Genomic DNA, 21,700 nt, shown 5'->3' with positions numbered 1-21,700 from the left:
GGATTCCTGGGGTTTGAGCAGAGCTGGGTATGCTCCATTTAATGGGTCTAGTTTTACTTTCATTGGTTGCAAAGTCAAGCCCAACAGCTCTGCCAGTGTAGGAGAGGAGGAATTCTGGCAGAGTTCCCCTCCCCTCCTCATAGCATTGCTGTCAGTGTCTGATCTCAAGGCCCTGTTGGCAAACTCTGCCCCACATGCCTCATGAAGGAACAGGCGCTGGGAATGTGGGAGCCTGACTTAGCACTGGAAAGTCTCCCTTCTATTTATATCCAGGTCTGCTTCCCAGCCACGTTCCTGCATGGGTTGCAGCGTGGCCTTGGAAGACCCATGCACAACAAACTTAGCCTGTCTTGTGCCAGATGGACCTTCAGGGAGTTGAAGACAGCCATCATCTGTCCTTACTTCCTATCTCTGACTGCAATAAAAATCTTCTGTGACAGAGGAAGACATCTTGCAACAGAAAAAAAATGTTTCTGCTGTGGTTAACACAAAAACTGTCACTTTGTAAGCTTCCTAGGCACATGTCCTCATGAACTGAGGATGCAGACACTCCAGCAGCCCCTGCAGGAGTTGGAGACATGGGAGGAGGGTCCCCACATCTTTCTGTGTTGGCCAGACAGGTGCACCTTGTGATCTGAGCCCATGTTTTGAAGTTGCAAGGCAGTTTGCAAGCAAGCAAAAATTGCTCACTATACAGATTATAGAGATGGCAGTCCTGCTAGACCACCAGACAGGCAAACTTACACGTGTTTTTTTTTTTTTTAGCAATAGTGAATAGCTACATTCAGCCATCCATAGGCTGCTAACTCCAGGGGCTACCATCTGTGTAATCTCTTCTCCCAGACTGGGATGCAGTCTGTGTCCATGATACAAAAATAACTTTCCCATCAGTGACTCACAGGGCATCTGAGCTTGGAACGAACCTCTGGGATTGCCTGAGTGGGCCCCTTTATGGATGAGTTAAATGACCATGGTTACATTCACTGTTGTTCCAAGCACCCTATCTGCTCTAACTGGCGCTACACAACAATAGCCCTTTCTTCTCCCTTCTCAAAACAGTTGCATCCCATGGAAAAGAAATTCATAACCTTGGATAAGAGCCTTCTGCCTCCAGAACTCCAGCTGGTTGTCTATTGAGTAAGGGGCATGTTCAGGATCTCTTCCAGCTTTGCAGAGGCTCAAGCTGGAGTAGGATGCTGGTGCTCCAGCTCCCAGCCTAGGAGCCCGCAGCTGCTCCTCCTTACTCCCCAAGGTGGTCTTCCCCTCACTTCCCTCCCCTGCAACATGCACAAAGAAAGGAATACTTTCTCGCCTTTTCAAAATTCTGATTACTACAGAGAACACTTGACAGGCAAGGTGATGATGATTCAACTGCTATAATGCTAATAATATTCCACATGGGCATCCTTTTAGCCTCAGTTAGGCTCGTGGAAGATAATGGAGGGCAATTGAAACCTGTGTTTCTAAATATGCTAGTGGTTGGGTAGACACTTTTTGTTTGTTTCTCACTACTGCTGTATGAAGCTAATGCTAGTAAAGATACTTTTTAAAGAGTACAATATTAATGACCAAAATGTTGCCTGCCATGGAATTCTTGACAGTAGTACTACAAGGGTACTGAAAAAAAAAATGGAACTAAGAACATAATATGGGAACAAAAAAAAAAAAAAAATACTTACTTCCATTCACATAGTAAGAATTCATTCAAGGGTTTGGTGCAGTGTATCAAGCTAGTCCTCTACCTGCAGTGCCAGCATCCAATATGAGTGCCTGCCAGTTTGTGTCCAGGCTGTTCCACTTCCAATCCAGCTCTCTGCTTGTGGTCCAGGAAAGCAGTGAAGGACAGCCCAAGGCCTTGCAGCCCTGCACCCATATGGGAAACTGGGAGGAAGCTCCTGTCTCTCAGCTTTGGTTCAGTTCAACTCGCCATTTGTGACCATTTGGGGAGTGAACCAGCAGATGGGAGAGTTCTCTCTGTGTCTCTGCTTCTCTCTGTAACCTTTGCCTTTCAAATAAAAAAAAAATTTAAACAAATACTTCATACAATATGAGTTAAAAGTACCAACAAACATTTAAAAACATGCTTAACTCCACCAGGTATCAAAGAATCGAAACAGCACTTTAAAGAAATGGATCTTTAGGGCCTGATGCGATAGCCTAGTGGCTAAAGTTCTCACCTTGAACGTCCGGGATCCCATATGGGTGCCGGTTCTAATCCTGGAGGCCCCGCTTTCTATCCAGCTCCCTGCTTGTGGCCTGGGAAAGTAGTCAAGGACAGCCCAAAGCCTTGGGACCGTGCACCCATGTGGGAGACCTGGAGGAAGAGACTCCTGACTGCTGGCTTTGGATTAGCTCAGGTCTGGCCATTGCAGCCACTTGGGGAGTGAATCAACGGATGGAAGATCTTCCTCTCTGTTTTTCCTCCTATCTGTATATCTGACTTTCCAATAAAAATTTTAAAATTTTTTAAAAAGATGGACCTTATGTACCTTATGTACCTATGGGCCTTATGTACCTATATAACAGGCAGAGATATTTTCAGTGATAACAGTAGATTTGACACTGCGTACCCACAAGTGCACAATGAGCTGGTTCGTCCTTGCTGGCATACAGCTTAGCAGTCTAGGCCAGAAGCCTTTCTGTGCGGGAATTCCATATTTAGAAATTGGTTTTAAAACATGATCAAGAAGACAGATGTTGCTTTATGTGCAAAGATGTTCATCAAAGCCTTAGTTGAGGAAAAATTGGGGATAAAATATTTAAAAATAGATGCCTGGGTAAATATATCACAGTCCATCTTTATGAGGGACCCGTTTGAAGCACTGGAATGCTTTTGAAAATGTTTTTGAAATGTTTTTTGAAAAACAGTTAAAAACAGTTAACATGAAACAATGTTAACCTTGTGTAACATGAAGTCACAAAGGTAGAATGTGATGATCATTCAGTTTTTTAAAGGTTTATTTTTTTATTTATTTGAAAGCAGAGCTACAGAGAGAGAGAAGAAAAAGAAAGCTCTCCCATCCATTGGTTCACTCTCCAAATGGCTGCAATGGCTGGAGCTCAATCCATCTGAAGCCAGGAGCCAGGAATTTCTTCCAGGTCTCCTACCTGGGTGCAGGGTCCCAAGGCTTTGGGCCGTCCTCTACAAACAGGGAGCTGGATGAGCAGTCAAGCAGCCAGGACGAGAACCAGCGCCCATATGAAATGCCAGTGCTCACAGGGCGGAAGATTAGCAAGTTGAGCCATCACACTGGACTCAACTTTGCCTTTCAGATAAAAGTAAAATCAATCTCAAAAAATTTTATAGCTTATGCCAAATTGAATCAATTTCCGATACTGCCAACGAAGTGTAAGATTCAGATAACATGGTGTATTAGAAAATTTTTTCATTGTTACCATTATAATAAATATATTTCAGTGTTGCCTTTATTTGCACTGTATGAGTAAAGTTGGGCAGAGCTATAGGAAATAGAGCTGTTTATAACTGACTTACTATAAAGCATGTTTTGGCCTAGTTTTTCTACGAGATTGCTGATCTCTTTGTTATTGACTTTTGGAAACTTTATAATAATGGGATTATTCCTTTTTCGTATATATTACAACTATTTTCCCCAACCCTTCTTTTATTTCTGAATATGTTTACACTGTATTTTCTCCCCATGAAGAATATTTTTATTTCCTATTAATCTTTCATGAGAGTTTATGACTTTCCATTACTCTAAAATAAAATTATCCCATATTTCCTTCTAATGCTTCCCTTATACTCAGTCTTATTTACAGTTAAAGAGTAAGGTCCAGACAGCAAGAAAAGAAACAACTCTTACTTTTCTTAGGTGTTCATATAATTTACTTAAACTTTTTAATAGAGTCTTATAATATATTGGGCTTATGATCTGAATTTGAATAGTAGGCTTTCACATTATACAGGAGAGTTGAGTCTCAATATAACCAGTAATTGAATGATCTAGTATGGGGAATTCTGTATAGCATGTAAGCTATGTAAGGCTTTTGATTGACAGTGCCAGAATTCATCTTGAACCGGTGTCCCCACCCCCCCAAAAAAATTCCCTACAATAATAGCAGTAAAAACAAACATCTCCCTGCCACCTTAAAAAGTGAATTTTAAGGATCCTGGAGATTTGTAGGGGACAAAGTAGAGCTAGACTCAGGAAGAGAGTTCACTGAAAATTGGAATGCTGTTAGGATATTTGAAATCCTCCTAGCAGAAGGGGATACCTTGCTGCTCTTGGGGCGTCCAGTTCATTCATCACTCTGCAGATGCTTTTGGCTGACTTTATCAGTCGATGATACAGAAATTAGCAGTACAGATAACAGCTGCAACCCTAGCAGAGAACCCCTGTTCTCTGGGGCAACGCTGAATTCCTAGGAGGCAAGTCAATTGCACCCTGCTTGGATCGAGCTGGTTCTCCTAAGGAAGAACATCCCGGTGCAGGGAGCATCCCAGGACAAAACATGGCTCCCAAGGATAACTTTCCAGTAAAAAATGCCTGATTTTTTTTTTTTTTAAAGATCTACTCATGGGCTGATATGAGAGGGAGAGAAAAGAGCAAGCTTCCATCTGCTGCTTCACACTCCCCTGATGTCTTAAAAACTGGACACTCTCAAAAGTGTCAAGCATGGGAAGACTGGAAATAAAGTACTAGATTGAACTAGATGACCCTGGCCAAAAGACACTGCAGATGACTCCCTGGTTCAGAGACTGAAGCTGTGAGCACTCTGTTTTGCTGGGTCACAACAGCAGGTGCAGGGGTGACAGGGAGATGTGGAGGAGGGTGGACAAGATGAAGAGAACCAGCCAGGCAGGACCTTAGTCACACAGAAACTGGCACCAAACCTGTGGTAAGCATTGGCCTAGAGCTCCTTGAATTTTTCATCAATCTCTGTGTGCTGGAGAGCTAAAGGAGGCAGATCCCGGATCAGCAGATTTTAGTTTCTGCAGAGCATTTACGCCCTGAACCTTCTTTTACATGTGCCTATCTCTATCATGTGTTCCTGCACCGCAGTGTCCCCTGAGTGTAGGAATTTTCTGTGTTTTTCCTCTGTATCTCCAAAATAACACACATAATCGTCACTGATACTCATCGAATGAATCTGGCAGCCACCTTTTCATTAACAAACACTAATAGTAACATCTAACATCTAACATCTTTTGTGCACCTGCCAGGTCTACCCAAGGGTTTTGCATATATTAATTCATCTCTCTGCTCAGGTGCAATTGGGAATAACCCACTTTTTTAAGCACTCACATTTCTTGATCCTTCACATTGTGTGTTGTGTCAAGTCCCCCTACTAATCTCTAATCAGTTTAAGAGCAGTAACCTCATCTGCCCGTATCCTGGTCATCCTGGGTAGCTCCCATCCACAAAACAGAGAGCATCGTTGTGCCCTGTGGCCATTTGTTTTTCTTACTGCAGACTAAATGCCCAACCTGATATCCAGCAACCACTTCCTTCTGCTTGCAGGCTGTGTGGTGCAGTAGAGCAAACATGGTACATTGGAAAGAGGAGCAAAGGGAAGATTCTGCTCTAAGGTGTCTAGAGCCCCAGCTGGGGAGATTTGAGGCTAGAGGTGACTTGATGTCAGGAGGCAGTGTGGCAGTGAACGTTTGGAGGATGCCAAAGCTGGCTCTTGCTAGCCATAGAGTCCACTGCACGTCTCATCCCAACTGCTCTTCAGTATTGCTCCGCTGCTAGCTTTTGGTCTTCATATCAACCACTGTGGGAGTATTTACACCATGAAGCACCACCCATCTAGACTGTTTTGTTTTGAGAGCTAGTTTTGCCAGCTCAGTGCTGATCTGAAGGCATCTTCACTCACAGCTTAGCGGCTGGCTGGGAACTCAGCTGAAATGAAGGCTGGACCCCGGCTCCATGAGGCCTCTGCATGCAGGCTCTTTGCAACAGGTGGTGGTTGGCTTAAGGACTTGAGCCTCACCAGAACACCAGTCAAAAGCTGCCCTGCCTTTTAGGATCTGCTCTTAGGAGTCGTGTTTACTCGGTATCAGAGAAACACAGAAGGTGGGCAGCCAACTGGAGGCATGTCGAAGTCTGATGCGAGAAGCATATGGGATGGGAGGCAGGGAGGCAGCTCATACATAGAGATCCCTTATAGCTTTCCAGACATCTGGGTCCTGATTGATCTCCTGCTGCAGCGAGTCCAGCAGCCTGAGGCCTTGCCAAAGTTTCTCCCTTGACATTGCATGGACCATTCCTTGATTGGCCAGATTGCTTGGCACTGTTGGGATTAGAGCAGTTAAAATCTGTTTCCTTTTTTTTCCCACTGGCATATACTATTTGCATGTATTTATGGGGAACACTCTGATGATTTGGATCATACAGACCATGTGTCATAATCAAATCAGAGTAGTAAGCCTTTCCTCAAATGTTAGTCATTTCTACATGTGGGAAACTGTCTTCGTCTTTTCTCATTTTGAAATAGATCAAATGTCTTTTTGAAATGTATCAGGGGTTGTGTAGACTACAGTTGCCCTACTAGGCTAAATAACGGAAGTATTTCTTCCTATCTGTCTGTCGTGGCCTGCACCAATGCTCCATTCCTAAGCTCCTTCTGTCTTCTCCTTCCCTTTGCTCCTCTTTCCAAGTCAAACACAGCAACTGTGAACTTTATGTAATTTATTTTCACTTTTCTAGAGGCAGAGAGAGGACTCTTGTATGCTGGTTCACTTCCTAAATACCTGAATTCTTGGTTACAGGTGGGGTCAAAGTTAGGAGCTGGGAACTTAATCCAGGCTTCCCACGTGGGAATGGGGGTATCTCCACTGCTAGGCTAACTGCTCACCAGGACTTATGCTTTTCAATGAAATGAGTTGTATTACAGATAGCCTTCCCCTCTGTGGCCCAGAGAGCATGCTGATGACACCAAAGAGGTGACTGCTGTACTACCTGATTGTAAAACTCTGCTTGTAGACTTTCAGGAACTAATCCCACATTAGTTAATCATGTTCATGTCAAACATGTTTTGGTTTTGTATTATCCTAGAGAGCTGGGTCTGATCTTAGGGGGCCATGATGCCAAAAGTCAAGGATTTCCCCTGCTGTGAACACTTCTTCTCAATTCTTGACTTCTCCAAATTGATAGAAGTTGCTAAACTTGATAAAAATTGCTGTGCGCTATCCATGTATTAAGGTCTTGGAAGCTGTCAGGAAAGAACTGTCCCAGACTGTGACAGTGTGAACTGTCATTCCTAGGCCCACTCTGGGAAGTGACCTGCTTCTGGCATTAGCTTCTTCCTCCTCGAAGTCTGTGTAGACTTTCATAGTGCTGGCCCTCAAACCTATGAAATTGCCAAGAGCAGAGGTTTCTCGATCATTTCATGGGTGTCCTCAGTAATTTTTCATAGCATCACCAGGATTACCACATGTGTAACAAGGGCCCAAACGCTTGGACCACCCTGTGTTGTTTTCCCAGCAAGCTGGCGAAACATGCACAGTAAGCTGGATTGGAAGTGGAGCCACCAGAACCTGAACTAGTGCTTATATGAGACTCAGGTGTTGCAGGCAGTGGTATTATCCACTATGCCACAATGCCAGCCTCCATCACCCTATCTTATTTATTTCTGTGATCATCTGTCCACAGCCAGCACCTCTCAGACATAGTGATGAACACTTGACTCACCCTATGGCCAGGATGTCCATTATCCATAGGCTACATGATTCCTAAGCCCAGGAACTTCCCAAGACACTACTATTAACTCATCTAACACAGGGCCTTCTTTACTCAAAGGCTCCCAGTTCCTTTTACTTGAATGAATGATCTAATTTGTATGTATTTAACTGGAGCTGCACTTTGATCCAGGCTAGTAACACAGGGCAACTTATACAACCCCATCAGGCCAACCAGATAGCTCTACACATCCAGCATGCATTTGGGGAATGACACGGGCTATAAGCAGCTCTGCCCCTTACCTCCTACCTCAAGCCAGTTGGGTAACTATCATGAGCTGCTCTTTTCCTCATCTACAAAGCAAGATTACAATACCTCACACGGAGGAGTGTGATGAGGCTGAAGTGAAGCATTGGTTCCCTAAGGGCTTTGAAAGGCATGGAGGTGGTGTGTCTTAAGGGACAGCCAGGTGTGCATAGTGCAGATGCTATCAGTGACACATCCATATTCCACACCTCTTTCTGGAGAGCAGGCAGAGTAGGGAGAGGTCTGAGTTGCAAGGCTGGCAAGGGCTCCGCAAATGGCTATTCTCCAGACATGGATTCCAGTGCCCTCCAGTGCTGCACTAATGGACACATTAGTATCAGTTGACAAGGTACCATGTGCTTGAAGTGTTCTCCCTATTAAGCTTCATGAGAATTGGTGGGAATTCCTACTCCAGGCTAGGAGATCTGCCATGACTTTCCCCTCCAGTCTTCTACCCCTAGATCTCCTCAGCTCTGAAATGTTGGATATGCCTCTACTGCATGGTGATGCAGAAGACGCCCCGGCTTTAAGTCAGGGTGTCTGTACAGTGAGGATATCCCTGCCTGTCAATTCAACGCTTTTGAAAGCATTGTTTTTTTTTAACAAAATCATGAGTTTTTTTTTTTATAAAGAATTATTTTTGAACACTCACTTTTTGGTTCCAAACTAATCAGCATGTAAAATGATTATTAATCAGAATCCAGATTATGAAAATGCAGCATGTCTTCTATGCTATTAGTAAGTAGCTAGATTTTTATAAGTCATCATGTTATATTTGCAAAAGCTTCACCATTCCTCTGTAAGGAATATTGTCTCCTATTTAAAAATATATATTTATTTCATTTGAAAGTCAGAGTGACAGAGAAGTCTTCTTTCCGTGGGTTCACTACCCAAAATGTCCACTTGGTCAGGGCTGGTCCAGGCCAAAGCCAGGAGTCTGGAACTCAATCCGAATTTCCCATGTGGGTTGGAGATGACAGGGCCCCACACATGCGGACCAGCATCTGCTGCCTTTGCAAGCACATTAACAGGACAGTGTGTCAGAAGTAAAGCATCTGGGACTTGAACCAGTGCAGCAATAGGAGATGCCAGCATCCTAGGCAGCAGTGGTTTAATTCACTGCACCACAACACTGGCCCCATATCATCTCCTTTAATATCACTCAGTTTGCGTAAAAGGAGCAAAAGAGATAAAGTCTCAACCTCCACTATTCTGGGAGTTCAAAAAATGTGTAACAGGGACCAGTGATTGGTGCAGTGGTGGACATCCTGCTTGGGATGCCCATGGCTTGATATGAGAGTGCCTGGGTTCATGTTCCAGCTCTCAGCTTCCTGCTAATGTGCATCCCAGGAGACAGCAGGTGATGATGGTTCAAACAGTTGAGTTCCTGACACCCATGTGACAGACCACCATTGTGTTGAGCCTGACCCAACTCTGACTAGTGTGAGTGTTTAGGGAAGCGAACCAACAGGTGGAAGATTTCTGTCTCACCTTCTTTCAAAAGAATTAATTTTAAAAATGCACACTAACTGCCATTTATTGAATTCCTGCGATACCTAGTTCATAAGCTAGGTGGTGGTTTATCTTCATTATGATGGGCTTCAAAAAGTTTGAAGAGGGGCCCGGCGGTGTGGCCTAGCGGCTAAAGTCCTCGCCTGGAACGCCCTGGGATCCCATAGGGGCGCCGGTTCTAATCCCGGCAGCCCCACTTCCCATCCAGCTCCCTGCCTGTGGTCTGGGAAAGCAGTTGAGGACAGCCCAATGCTTTGGGACCCTGCACCCACGTGGGAGACCTGGAAGAGGTTCCTGGCTCCCGGCTTCGGATTGGCACGCATCGGCCCTTTGCAGTCACTTGGGGAGTGAATCATCAGATGGAAGATCTTCCTCTCTGTCTCTCCTTCTCTCTGTATATCTGACTTTGTAATAAAATAAATAAATCTTAAAAAAAAAGTTTGAAGAAAAATAGAATTAAACAACACATTTATTTTGGTGCAAAGAAGTTTTGAAACCCCTGGGAATATACTTATATATATACTTATAAATATGTATTTATATATAATATATATTAATAAAGCAGGTCTCCGTGAATGTTTTGAAGATCCCTCATGTTTCATGTGATCCTCATACCCACCCTTCAAGGTCAGTGTTATCTTTGTGTTATCATGAGAACACTGAGGGGTAACATTCATTGTTCAAAGTTACAAAACTTGGAACAGTCAGGGCTGGGGTGCAGTCATGTCTGAATGCATAGCACAACCCTTTCCAGAACATTCCTCAGATTTAAAGAACAGGCTGAAACACAGCCCTGTGGGACCCAGAACACAGTAGCAAAACATGAATAAAGCCTTGTGAATTCGATCTAGGTCACCTCTCCTGTTCCCTAGCTGCCACTGAAGATGAGAGAGAAGGCGCCTTGAGTTTCCCTCTGTGCTTGGGGCCTCTCTGTACAGCCCAGAACTTTCTTAGCATTGTACAAAAAGGCTCCAGGCTAGTGATGCTTCCACAAACCTCAGTTCCCTTCATTCAGGTTGGCTCTTTTATATTTGTCTTCTGCATTGGACTTCTGCTCAATAGGATCTGAGGTGAGAAAAGGATTCTACTGGTCTCCCTTCTATCAAAGTTAGACATTGTTTGGGACACTGAATTGTAATCCAGTTCTTGATTTGCAGGAGACACTCGGAATCCAAGGATGCTTGATCAAAACTTGACCACAGTGATGGGTTAGAAGCTTTGGTTCTTTGAGATTTTAATTTCTGGATCACCTACAGCAAAACTATTGACATGAGAGAGATACCCACCATGAGACATATGCTTAGAAAGCGGTTCAAGTTGATGGCTTTGAACAGGGATGGTGGCAGAACCAGATTCAAAATCTGACTCCATCTTCTGACCTACCAGCTGCATGAACTTGAGCAAGTTGCTTAAAATTACCAAGTCTCTTTGTCAGCCAAATTGACACCATCGTACCTTCTTGCTGGTTTTGTGATAAATAATAGTACATTAAAAATATCTAGCATTTTAAAAGATTTATTTGTTTTTACTGGAAAGGCAGATTTACGGAGAGAAAGGGAGACAGAGAAATATTTTTCATCCATTGATTCACTCCCCAAATGGCCACAACAGCTGGGGCTGAGCTAATCCAAAGCTAGGAGCCAAGAGCTTCTTTCAGGTCTCCCTTGAAGTTGCAGGATCCCAAGAACTCGGGCCATACTCCACTGCTTTCCTGAACCACATGGAGAAAGCTGGATGGGAAGAGAAGCAGCCAGGACATTAACTGGTGCCCACATGGGATTTTGGTGCTTATAAGTAAAGGGTTAGCCTATTGAGCCATGGCACTGGCCCCAAAATATCTAGCAATTAATAAGTTTTTTTTTTTAACCCCTCCTCACAGCCCTTTCCTTGGCTATTCTCTCTGTCGTCTCTCTCCTCTTCTGATAGATACCTAGATTCACACATTCGTTCCATTCTCTACCATCCTGGTTTTGAATCCAAACTGTGCCATTTGCTAGTTGAGAGACCCTAGGAAAGTTAACCTTAATTTCCTCATCATAAAATGAGAATAGTGATAATAATAGCACATAATTTGCGGGATTGTTAAAACAAGGGAAAACAAACTGCTAAGAACGGTGACTAACAAATGTTAGGTTTCAATAAATTTTAGGAAGGACAGTTTGTGGGGACAACAAAGTAATTGTGGAAGACTTTCTTTCCTGTGTAAGTAACTACTCATTCGTGCTGGAATCTCATGACATTTGTCATCGGAGTTCAGACATTTCCAGGCTATGTTTTTAAGAATCCATCCTGCCATTCTTTATCTTTTAATCGTTATGTTTAGGTCAATTACACTTCATGTAATTATTGAAATGTTTTTACTTAATCCTGCCATTTGATTACTTTCTGTATGTTCCCCATTGCCCATTCTGTCTTTACTTGTTCATTCCTTCCTGTAGGTTGCTTGAATATTTTTAAGAGTTAGATTTTGATATGTCGATAATGTTTTTGAATGTTTCTCTATGTAAGTTTTTATAATCGTTGGTCAAGCATTAAATTATACATCAATAAATTATCACAGTCTATTGGTGTTGGCATTTTAGCACCTGGAGGGAAATATAGAAACAACACTTTGACCTAGTTTCCTTTGTCCTCTCCATATTTTAATACAGTTTTCTTAAATGTTACCTCCACTTACATTCAGAATGCCACCTGACAATGTTATGATTTTTGCTTCCAGCATCAAACATAAATTTGAAAACTGAAGAGGAAAATGTTACTACATTTGCCAGCATTTTTACCCTATCGGTTATAAGTCATGTGCCATTTCTCAACCTTTTTTTTTTTTTTTTTTTTTGGTCTTTAGTTTTTAGTATAATTATGCTATCTTGCTATGGATTTCCTGGAGTTTATTCTATTTGGGTCTGGTTAGCTTCTTAAACCCAGGATGTGTATCTCACCCAATTGGGAGAGAAATGTCAGCAATTACTTTTTTTTTTTTTAAGATTTATTTATTTTATTACGAAGTCAGATATACAGAGAGGAGGAGAGACAGAGAGGAAGATCTTCCGTCTGATGATTCACTCCCCAAGTGAGGCGCAACGGCCGGTGTGCGCCGATCCAAAGCCAGGAGCTAGGAACCTCTTCCAGGTCTCCCACACGGGTGCAGGGTCCCAATGCATTGGGCCGTCCTTGACTGCTTTCCCAGGCCACAAGCAGGGAGCTGGATGGGAAGTGGAGCTGCCGGGATTAGAACCAGCGCCGATATGGGATCCCGGGGCGTTCCAGGCGAGGACTTCCGTCTCTAGGCCATGCCGCCAGGCCCAGCAATTACTTTTTTAGAATTTTCTTTTTGCCCTAGTCTCTTCTTCTAAGACTCCGATATATGAATATTAACTCCATTCTTTTTTCTAGTGTATTTTCCCACTGCTGTTCAGATTAGATACTCCACTAATCTGTCTTCAGGTACCCTCTTTGATCCTATTATCTTCTGTCTGCTCTTGAGCTTATCCACTGAAGTTTTTAAAATTTTAATTCTTATTTACTTTGCTAATATTTTTCTATGATTTCATTTGTTTCATAAGATTTATAATTGCTCATTGAAGTCTTTTTTGTGATGACTGGCTTACAGCTTTGTCAGATAATCCCGACGCTTACATTTGGCACAGTGGTTGATGCCACTTGGGATGTCCATGTTTCATTTTTGGGTGCCTGGGCTGGAGTCTGCTCCACCCCCAATCTTAGCTTCCTGCTATAGTGTACCTGGGAATGCAGCAGGGAATGGCTCAGATGGGTACGTCCCTGCTATCCACATGGGAGACCCAGTTTGAATTCTCAGTTCTTGGCTTGGCCTGCTGATTGCAGGCATGTGAAGAGTGAACCAGATGATAGGATCTCTCTATCCCTCCTCCCCGGGCCCCTCTCCCTGCTTTTCAAAATGAATAAATTGTAAAAATTTCACCTGACAAGAGACATGAAGAGTTTGCATGTTTTTCACGAACTGTGATCACACTCCCAAGTCCAAAGAAAAATCCTGTCTTTTCCTTCTATCTCATTAAGTCCATTGCCCATCGCATTAGCAAGATTAGAATACCAGTTTTATTGGGGAGCAGAAAGCATGATTAGGAATAAGAAGGGACATTTATTTATTTTTTTTATTGAACATATTTTATTATTATACCTCAAATACCAAAAATGATAGAAGCAACATACAAAGTAAAATTATAAAGCAGCTTAACACATAAATAAAGATAGAAAGATTCTTGACAAAATGTTGTTAAGTCTTGCCTGGCAAAACTTAAAATAATAATACGTCAAGACAATATATTTTATATCCCTTAAATGGGAGGTTAGTTCATCTTCTAATACCTATCTAATCAACAAAAATATTATCATAACATATTGGCAAACAAAAACCATGACCATCATCATCAAAGCAAGGGCCTTTCATACAATTTGAACACATCATTTTTAAAAAAGAAAATACTACTATTAACGGGACATAATATGATTAAACCATCAAAGAAAATTACTTTTTTTTTTTTACTGTTTTTTTCGGATTGACATCATTTCATAACAGCCACATCGATCACAGCAACAATAACAACAACAACAACATCAACAACAAATTGTAGCACCCTGATAAAATAATGTGCCACTGAATAAGCAACACATGCATAACTAAGAGGAAACTCAGAAGTCTCTTAGGAACTATGATGCCATTGTATACTTCAAGGGCACTTAATGAATTCTATTAGAGAAAAGAGATTATTTGGAAGCAAGCAAACCGCATCAAAACATATGAGATACAGCCAAAAGAGCAAACAGACACTCAAAAAACAGTTTAGATTGGACTGTTGGAGTTACCCTTTCCATGTTGGCTTCCTTATATGAGAGAGAATATATGATATTTGTTCTTTTGTGATTGACTCATTTCACTGAGCATAATGGTTTCTAGTTGGGACCACCTGTTTTTTTTTTAATCTATTTTATTGTATTGTTGTTGACAATCTTTACATAGTTAATTACGGTTAAAGAAAAAAAAAGGCTCAGGGAAGTGGGTAATACTATTATGTCCATATTGTTTCCATCATGTATCTGAGGTAAAGGGGGATATTGACGGAGAAGCCCCACCCGTTTTCCCGCCCACCCCAAGTCCCGGATGTGGGGCATGCTCTGAGATATTTGCTCAAGTGGTGTTAATAGTTCTCCAGTTATGAATTGCTGCCAGTTTCGCTCGATGAGGTCGCCCACTGATTGATATGGTCCATCATAAAGTCTCCGTTTGCCCCATATTTCACTGCCAACATATAGCTGAGATGAATGATTGACCTGTTCTGTCTTCTGTCTTTTCTTGGTTAGAGTTCTGAGTCCAGCAGTTCGATTGGAGAGATCTCCAAAGAAACTTTGAGGTATTCCCAGACTAGTTTCTTGTATGTTCTAGCAAGCACAGGGCCTGGCACAGTCCATCACCACGATCAGCTGGTGGTTTCAATTGCTGTGTTGGTTCTGTTTTCGGGACCACCTGGTTTTAAATAGAATAATATCATTCTTCTTAAAAGCTGAATAATATTCCATTGAGTAGATGTACCACAGTTTCTTTAACCACTCTTCCTTGCACGCACATCTGGTTTGTTTCCATGTCATTGCTATTGTAAATTGTGCTGCTGTAAATATAGGATTACAAATCCCCTTCTCATATACAGATTTCACTTCTGTTGGGTATATTCCTAAGAGCTGGATTGCTGGGTCATATGGCAGGTTTATTTGCAATTTTCCAAGCACTCTTCATATGGATTTCCACAATGATTGTACTAGCCTACACTCCCACCAGCAGTGAAGGAGGGTGCCTTTCTCCCCATGCCAGCATGTGTTGTTTTTCGAATTCTGAATGTAGGCCAGTCTCACAGGAGTTAGGTGGTACCTCAAGGTGGTTTTCATTTGTATCTCTCTGATGGCTAGAGAGCCTGAGCATCTTTTCATATGTTTGTTAGCCATTTGAATCTGTTCTTTTGAGAAATGTCTGTTCATTTCCCTTGCGCATTTTGCTAGAGGGTTTGTTTTTTCACTGTCCCTGGGTTTCTGAAGCTCTTTGTAGATCCTAGATATTAGTCCCCTATCACTTGTGTAGAATGCAAAAATTTTCTCCCATTCTGTTGGTTGCTTCTTCACTTTGTTAATTGATTCCTTTGCTGTACAGAAACTTTTTAGTTTGATGTAGTCCCATTTGTTCATTTTGGATTTGATTGCCGTTGCTTTAGGCGTCTTTTCTAAACCTACACCCAGAAACCATCAAACTATTAAAGGAAAATATAGGAAACACACTCCAAGATATAGGAACAGGGAAAAACTTCTTAGAAGGGAAATTTAAACAGACAAGGCTTCTATGGGAGCTAAGGAAGCCATCTCTCCATCCCCAACTTAACACCAAAACAGAAAGTAAACATGTGCCATCTTTGGGAGAATGGCTTAAGCTGTCAGGTAAGGTTGGGAGAGTGGTAGATCACTGCTGTGTCTTCACTAGAACACAGACAATGGACTTCCCAGCCCAGTTCCCTGTTCTTGATATTTTATAGTGAGCCAGGCTGTTCATTTTCAGGAAAAGGGTAAAGATGATCTGTTTTTAAGTCCTGGAATCTTGGGAAGCAAGAACATGTTGTTTTTATGTCATCACTTGTATCTACAGCTCAGCGATTTCCTTCCCCTGGACCTTGTAACCAACACCCAACTTCTGCAAACAGCAGTGGGACCAGGTGACACTGTGGCTGCCTTCATCTCCAAGAAGCATCAAGTGACTTCGGTTGTCATCAGGTAGCATTCCTTTTTTTTTATGGAAGAGGCAACTGGAGCCCAGGGAGGTGATGGTTTTTCTGGAGTCAGGCGCAATTGCATTCCAGTCCCTGTCCAGTCCAGACTGTTAGTAAGATTGCAGCACTTTCAAAGGCTACCATCCACAGTAGGCACCAAGGTGGAGGGGTTGGGGGGTGGGGAATTGAATGAATGCAGAAGTACATGGATGCCCACTTAGGATGGAAGCTCCCTGCTAGGGAGTCATGAAATTGAAGATTTGAAAGACACCCAGGTCACTCTATTTCCTTTCTATTGAGACCCCAAAAATAAGACAGCTTGGGCAAGTGGCAGTATAGTGCCAGAATTGCCCCCTCTCTGTCCCAGGCCAGCATTCTTTCTTTCACTCACTTTGCTCCTCATTCATTCGGTATGAAGGTGTTGATATTGCCAATTTACTTGTATTCTGGTATGCCAAATAAAATCTTTCTCATATCTAATCCAAGAAACACTACTCCATGCAAAATCTCAGGGCCAGTTTTTTGTTTTAAACCCCGTAGAATTTGATCATTGTGTGGAAGAGAAGAAAGCCATCTTAAATCACTGCGGATGGTACTGCTGAAATTTGAAACGATAAACGGCTCTATTTTGGGAACAATAGCTTTGAAGTCAGGAAGAGTTAGCGTTCTAAGAAGAAAATCGTAAAGAAGCCCATGATGAAGTCAACTCTCAGAAGTATTTGAATGCAAAGGAGATTAATACAGATAGAGGGAAGGTATGGGCACTTAGCAGATGACAAATGTCATCCTCATTGCCATCGTGAAGCTACTTGCAGCTGAAATGGTACTTAAGGGAAATAAATACAACCCTCAAATGTGTTAGCCAGGAAGTCTCATTTTAATGCAACATAGCTTCTCATTCTGGGGCATCACAATGCGTCACTAGGAAAAGAGGCGTGGTATCCAAGAGGGACAAGACACAAGCACGCTGCCCCGTGAGATGAGCCAGTCTTGCTCCGTGTTAACACTGGAGCATTGGATGTGACCCGCTCATTCTGAATCACTCTTCAGAGCAACAGAAACAGAGATTAGAAGTGATTTCTATTTAAATGATAGCAGCTAGGGTAAAAGCCTTATTTGCTGGTATATTCATCTAGTCAACTGTCAAGGCCACAATAAATTAAGACCTCAGTTTTCTACAGGAGGTTGTAGGGAAGACACATGCTCACAAATGATGACAGGTGTGCTGGGGCCTTTATTCAATAGCTAAAACCAGCAGAGGCACAATGGGGGCAGGGATGTTGAGACAGAGAAACCTCATGCAGGTCAGGACAGTGTTTTGGAGCTGGATTTATTTATTTGTTTATTTTTAAAGATTTATTTTTATTTTTATTTGAAAGGCAGAGTTACAGAGAGAAGGAGAGACACACAGAAAGAGAGAGGTCTTCCATACACTGGTTCACTCCCCAAATGGCTGCAAAAACCAGAGCTGAGTTGATCTTAAGTCAGAAACTTCTTCTGGGTCTCCTACATGAGTACAGGGACCCAAGGACTTGGCCATCCTCCACTGATCTCCCAGGCCGTAAGTAGAGAACTGGATCAGAAGTAGAGCATTCATGACCCGAATTGGTACTCACATGGGATGCCAGTGCTGCAGAAGACTTAGCCTACTACACCAAGGCCCCTGCCTCGGAGCTGGATTTAAAGGAAGAATTTGGCCAGTTTGGAGTCAAGGAGGAAACAAAGACGTCTTGAGGAGAGAAATGACAGTTCACGCAGTGTCGGGGCGTGGGAGTGGGAACTGCGTGTGTGTCCCAGGGCAGCAACTCTACCATCATGAATCGCAGGTGAGCTCCCTGTTGAAGTCTCAGCATTTTTTTCTGAAATAAGCCGAGTAGTCTGCACTGGATGAGCACAGTGAGCAGTGTTGGCTGTGGGCAATGAAAGTTTTTCCATTGCTTGAAATTTTTCTTGGGAGAACATCCTCTAGTTATGGGCATTTTTATTATTCTCCCTCGGCAGAGGAAACAGCATAGAACTGGGAGGTGATAGCTCATGCTTGGGAGGTCCCAACCTGTCACAGTGAGGCTGTCCCACTCCCACCCTGGCTGTCCTCAGAATAACAGCTTGAGAAATGGCAGGATTGGATTGGAACCCAACTAATGTGACTCTAGACTACTTTTTTTTTTTTTTTTTGGCACTCTGCTGCATTCCTTTTGCTCCAGGTCACCCCTTAGGAACCTAAAGTGTATGGTGTGCAGGTACAGCGGGGAGGCAGAGATGAGATAGAGTAGGATCAGGTGGCCAAAAACTTGAAGCTTCCCACCACGCTAAGCAGTTCAGAGCCTGGCAAGGTCAAGAAACAACATTGGCGATAACTTCAGCGGCAGAGTGACTTTCTACAAAATTTCTGGCAGACATGGAGGATGAATTGGAAATAGGAGCCAGTGGGGGCAGTTACTACAGCACTGGCAATCAATGGTAAGGCTCCAACAAAAGCCTGATGCATACAGATGTTCAGGGGAGAGAGGTGATCAGACATACTGCCCAACAGGGCTGAGGGCCTGCAAGAAGAAACAGGCTGTATTGTCCTTTGGATTTCTAGTTTAAGTGCCTGAGGAAAAGGGGATGCCAGCACCAGCTGAGATGGAGCAGCAGCATGGAGGGGTAATTTCAAGGGAGGAGGTAAGCTTAGTTTTGGCCTTGTTGAATTGGGGGCTCTGAGGAACCTTCTGGAAATGTGGGCTAGGCAGTTACTTCACTAGGCCTGGAGCACAGAAGGCCTGAGCTGAAGTTAGGCAGTCAGGAGCATAGCTCACTGAGAGTGAAGGGAATAAAGCAACCAAGAAGAACACAAGGAACCGCAGGTCTGTAAGGCTAGCAGATGAAGGGGAAACAGCGAGCGAGGCTGAGAGGGGTGGGTGGAAGGAGCAATCGCCAGGTTGGAGAAGGGAGTCAAAGTAAAATGGTTAATGCACGAATGCATGGAAACACCTGCAGGGGTGGGCATTCCTGGCATCAGCAGCTAGAGAACTAAGCAGGACAGGACTGAGTTCCAGGGAGAAAGCTTGTTCTCACTAGATGAGGGGGCTGAGTTTGCATCTTCCCTCTTGGACAAGTGTCCCCACCTGTTTCTGCTGCAGTGGAGACCCAGACTTGGTTATGTATCTGCTTGGCAGCACAACTCCTGATATTAAACTGTACTTGGAGAGAGCTATTGCTTCACATGCAGCTGTTCAGAAACACTACACAGTCACAACACTTAGGGTTTTGAAAGCCAACTTTCTTTCCCCCATGCTTCAGCAGTTCTAGAATCTTGCACAATGGTCCATTTTCCCTGATGGTGCTCTCCCTGGGACAGAACTTCATGAGGCAAATTTGGAACACAGACAGATGAGAGAAGTCAACCCTGAGGGGGCCCATGGATCTGGGTGGTGGAGGGCTGGGACACTGAGAGAAAAGGGGCTGGGGTGCCGGGCTGCTGGGGGCAGTTACTGGGGAGGCTTTTCAAAGAGGAAATCACTCCAGAGTTTCTGGAAAGGGGCCTGTGTTTGACAGCGACAGACATACTAGAGGCAGGCGCTGGAGCAGCTGTCTCTGTACAAACCGGCTCAGCTCAAGGTGCTGTAATACAGCTTCCCTCATGCCCCACCCCTTGGAATATCAACACCTGTGTGCGCCATTCCATCCCCAGAACCATCTCCCCTGGGGCACCTGCCACAGACTCCTGAGACCAGGGGCTGCCCCTGCCGGGTCCAGTCCACCAGACCGTGCCTTCCAGGAGGCAGCTGCTCCGCTCCAGGGCAACCACAGGGCATGGATCTGGTCATTTCAGGGCAGAGTGGAGTTCTTGGAAAGAGATGAGCCTTTGAGTACCATGGATGGAGAGAGGTGTTAGGACCAGAGCCAGAAGAGTCGGGGAGATGGCCCAGGGAGGCAGAAGAGGCCCTAGGCCATTCCAGCATTTTAAGGAGCTTGTAGGTTTGAGGGGCCTCCAAGAGGAGCAGGAAGGAGAGGTTGGAGGGAGCAAAAGAAGGCTGAAGGAAGGCAACACCCCGGCGGGGAAGGGATTTGCAGAGGCGCGGGGCCAAAGACGGAGCCGCCCCTTCCCAGTCGGGAGTCGGGAGGGGGAGGAGCGAGTCGGGGGTCTTCGGAGCCCTCCCCTACCCCCTAGGGTTCGAAAGGCCTGGCTGCACGAGGGCCCGTCCTTGGGTCTCTCCGGCCCAACCGCCACGCTGGGAGATGACCTTGGGGAGTCCCTGTCCTCGGCCGGCCTCAGTCTCCCCGTGGGTTCTCTCGGTGGCTGCTGCGTGTCCAGGCAGACAGCCGGAGAAGGCGAGGCGGGGAGGCAGGGCCAGGGTGGGAGCGGGACCGCCCACTGCGGCGGGCCGGGACCTCCCGAACACGAGCCGGCGGCGCACAGCGCTCCTCCTTCTCCCATACACACCCTCCCCCGCCCCGGGCGGGGGTCGCAGCGCTGGCAGCTGGCGATCCAGCAGCTGCAGCCTCAGCACCTGCCGCCGACAGACGGCGCGGGCGCGGCCGATCCGGCGCCCCTACCCGGCTGCAGCGGCGGCGCGGGAGGCGGAGCCCCAGCCGAGCCTGAGCCGAGCCGCGCTGCCGTGAGCCTTGCCCGCTCCGGTGCCCGCCGCTGGGCGGGGCCACTCCTCGCCTCGAGCGTCCGCCCGCCCGGTCCGCGTCCGCGCGGGCCGCACCTCCTCTGCAGGTAAGGGCTAGATCGCGGCACCGCAAAGTTTTTTGATTTTTTTTTTGTATGGGGGGCGGTAGGATGGGGGCACCACCGGTCCCCACACCCCGGGCCTGCGCCTCGGGGGAGCTGCAGCCTGTGTGCCTGACCCTCGCCTTCCTCCGCACCGCCCTCCGCTGTGCGTTCCACCGGTGCAGCCAGCTGACCCTCGCCAACCTGGGGGTGCCTGAGTCCCCACTCTTGGCGCGGGCCCGAGAGTTAGCTCGGGACCCGCAATGGTTAACTCTTTTACGCGAGACCACTGTGTCGCTTAAGTTTCTGAGATCTGTGTTGGGATAGTTAGTGCCAAGAGTGCTAACAAAACAGGGAAGACAGACCTAGGGTCAGGTGCGGCGGCTCTCCGCGCCAACTTTCTGGGTGACCTGCCCGACCGCCACCTCTAGGCGTGGAGAGCAGAATGTTTGCCAGAGTGGGAGCTGGGACGGGGTGATCGGCTAAAACCCCTGGGTGATATCGCCCCTTTGCAAATCGAGAAAGGGAGTGGGGTTCAGCACCAGGGTTCCTTGAGTACCCTGGAGTACGGGATGAGGAGGAATGTCGGATCCACAGACGTCTGTCGGGGTGGGGACATGGGTCCCTTCGCTAAGCTGCAGCAGCTTTGAGTGGGCTCTGGGAGAGCTTGGGAGTGTACCGCTGGGAGCCAAGGGGGATCACCAGGCTTCCCTGGTGGCTCCCCTGCCATCATCAGCTGCGTGACCTTGGGCCAG

At 45.2% G+C, this 21,700-nt stretch overlaps 1 protein-coding gene across 2 annotated transcripts in view; it reads left to right on the top strand.

The window, feature by feature from the left end:
- Window positions 1–21,700, top strand: part of FRMPD1 (FERM and PDZ domain containing 1) — a 129,238-nt gene that overhangs the window by 27,649 nt on the left and 79,889 nt on the right. The window contains exon 2 of one of the 2 annotated variants that reach the window (XM_058672707.1): window positions 16,126–16,250. The gene's annotated coding sequence lies outside the window, so the exon portion shown is untranslated. Of the gene's footprint in view, window positions 1–16,125; window positions 16,251–20,444; window positions 20,952–21,700 lie in introns of those variants that run through there. The other variant, XM_058672706.1, reaches the window with a different exon arrangement.

The sequence above is a fragment of the Ochotona princeps genome, chromosome 14, assembly GCF_030435755.1.
Source record: "Ochotona princeps isolate mOchPri1 chromosome 14, mOchPri1.hap1, whole genome shotgun sequence".
In the NCBI taxonomy this organism is placed as follows: Eukaryota; Metazoa; Chordata; class Mammalia; order Lagomorpha; family Ochotonidae; genus Ochotona; species Ochotona princeps.
This window is presented reverse-complemented; position numbering and strand designations above follow the sequence as displayed.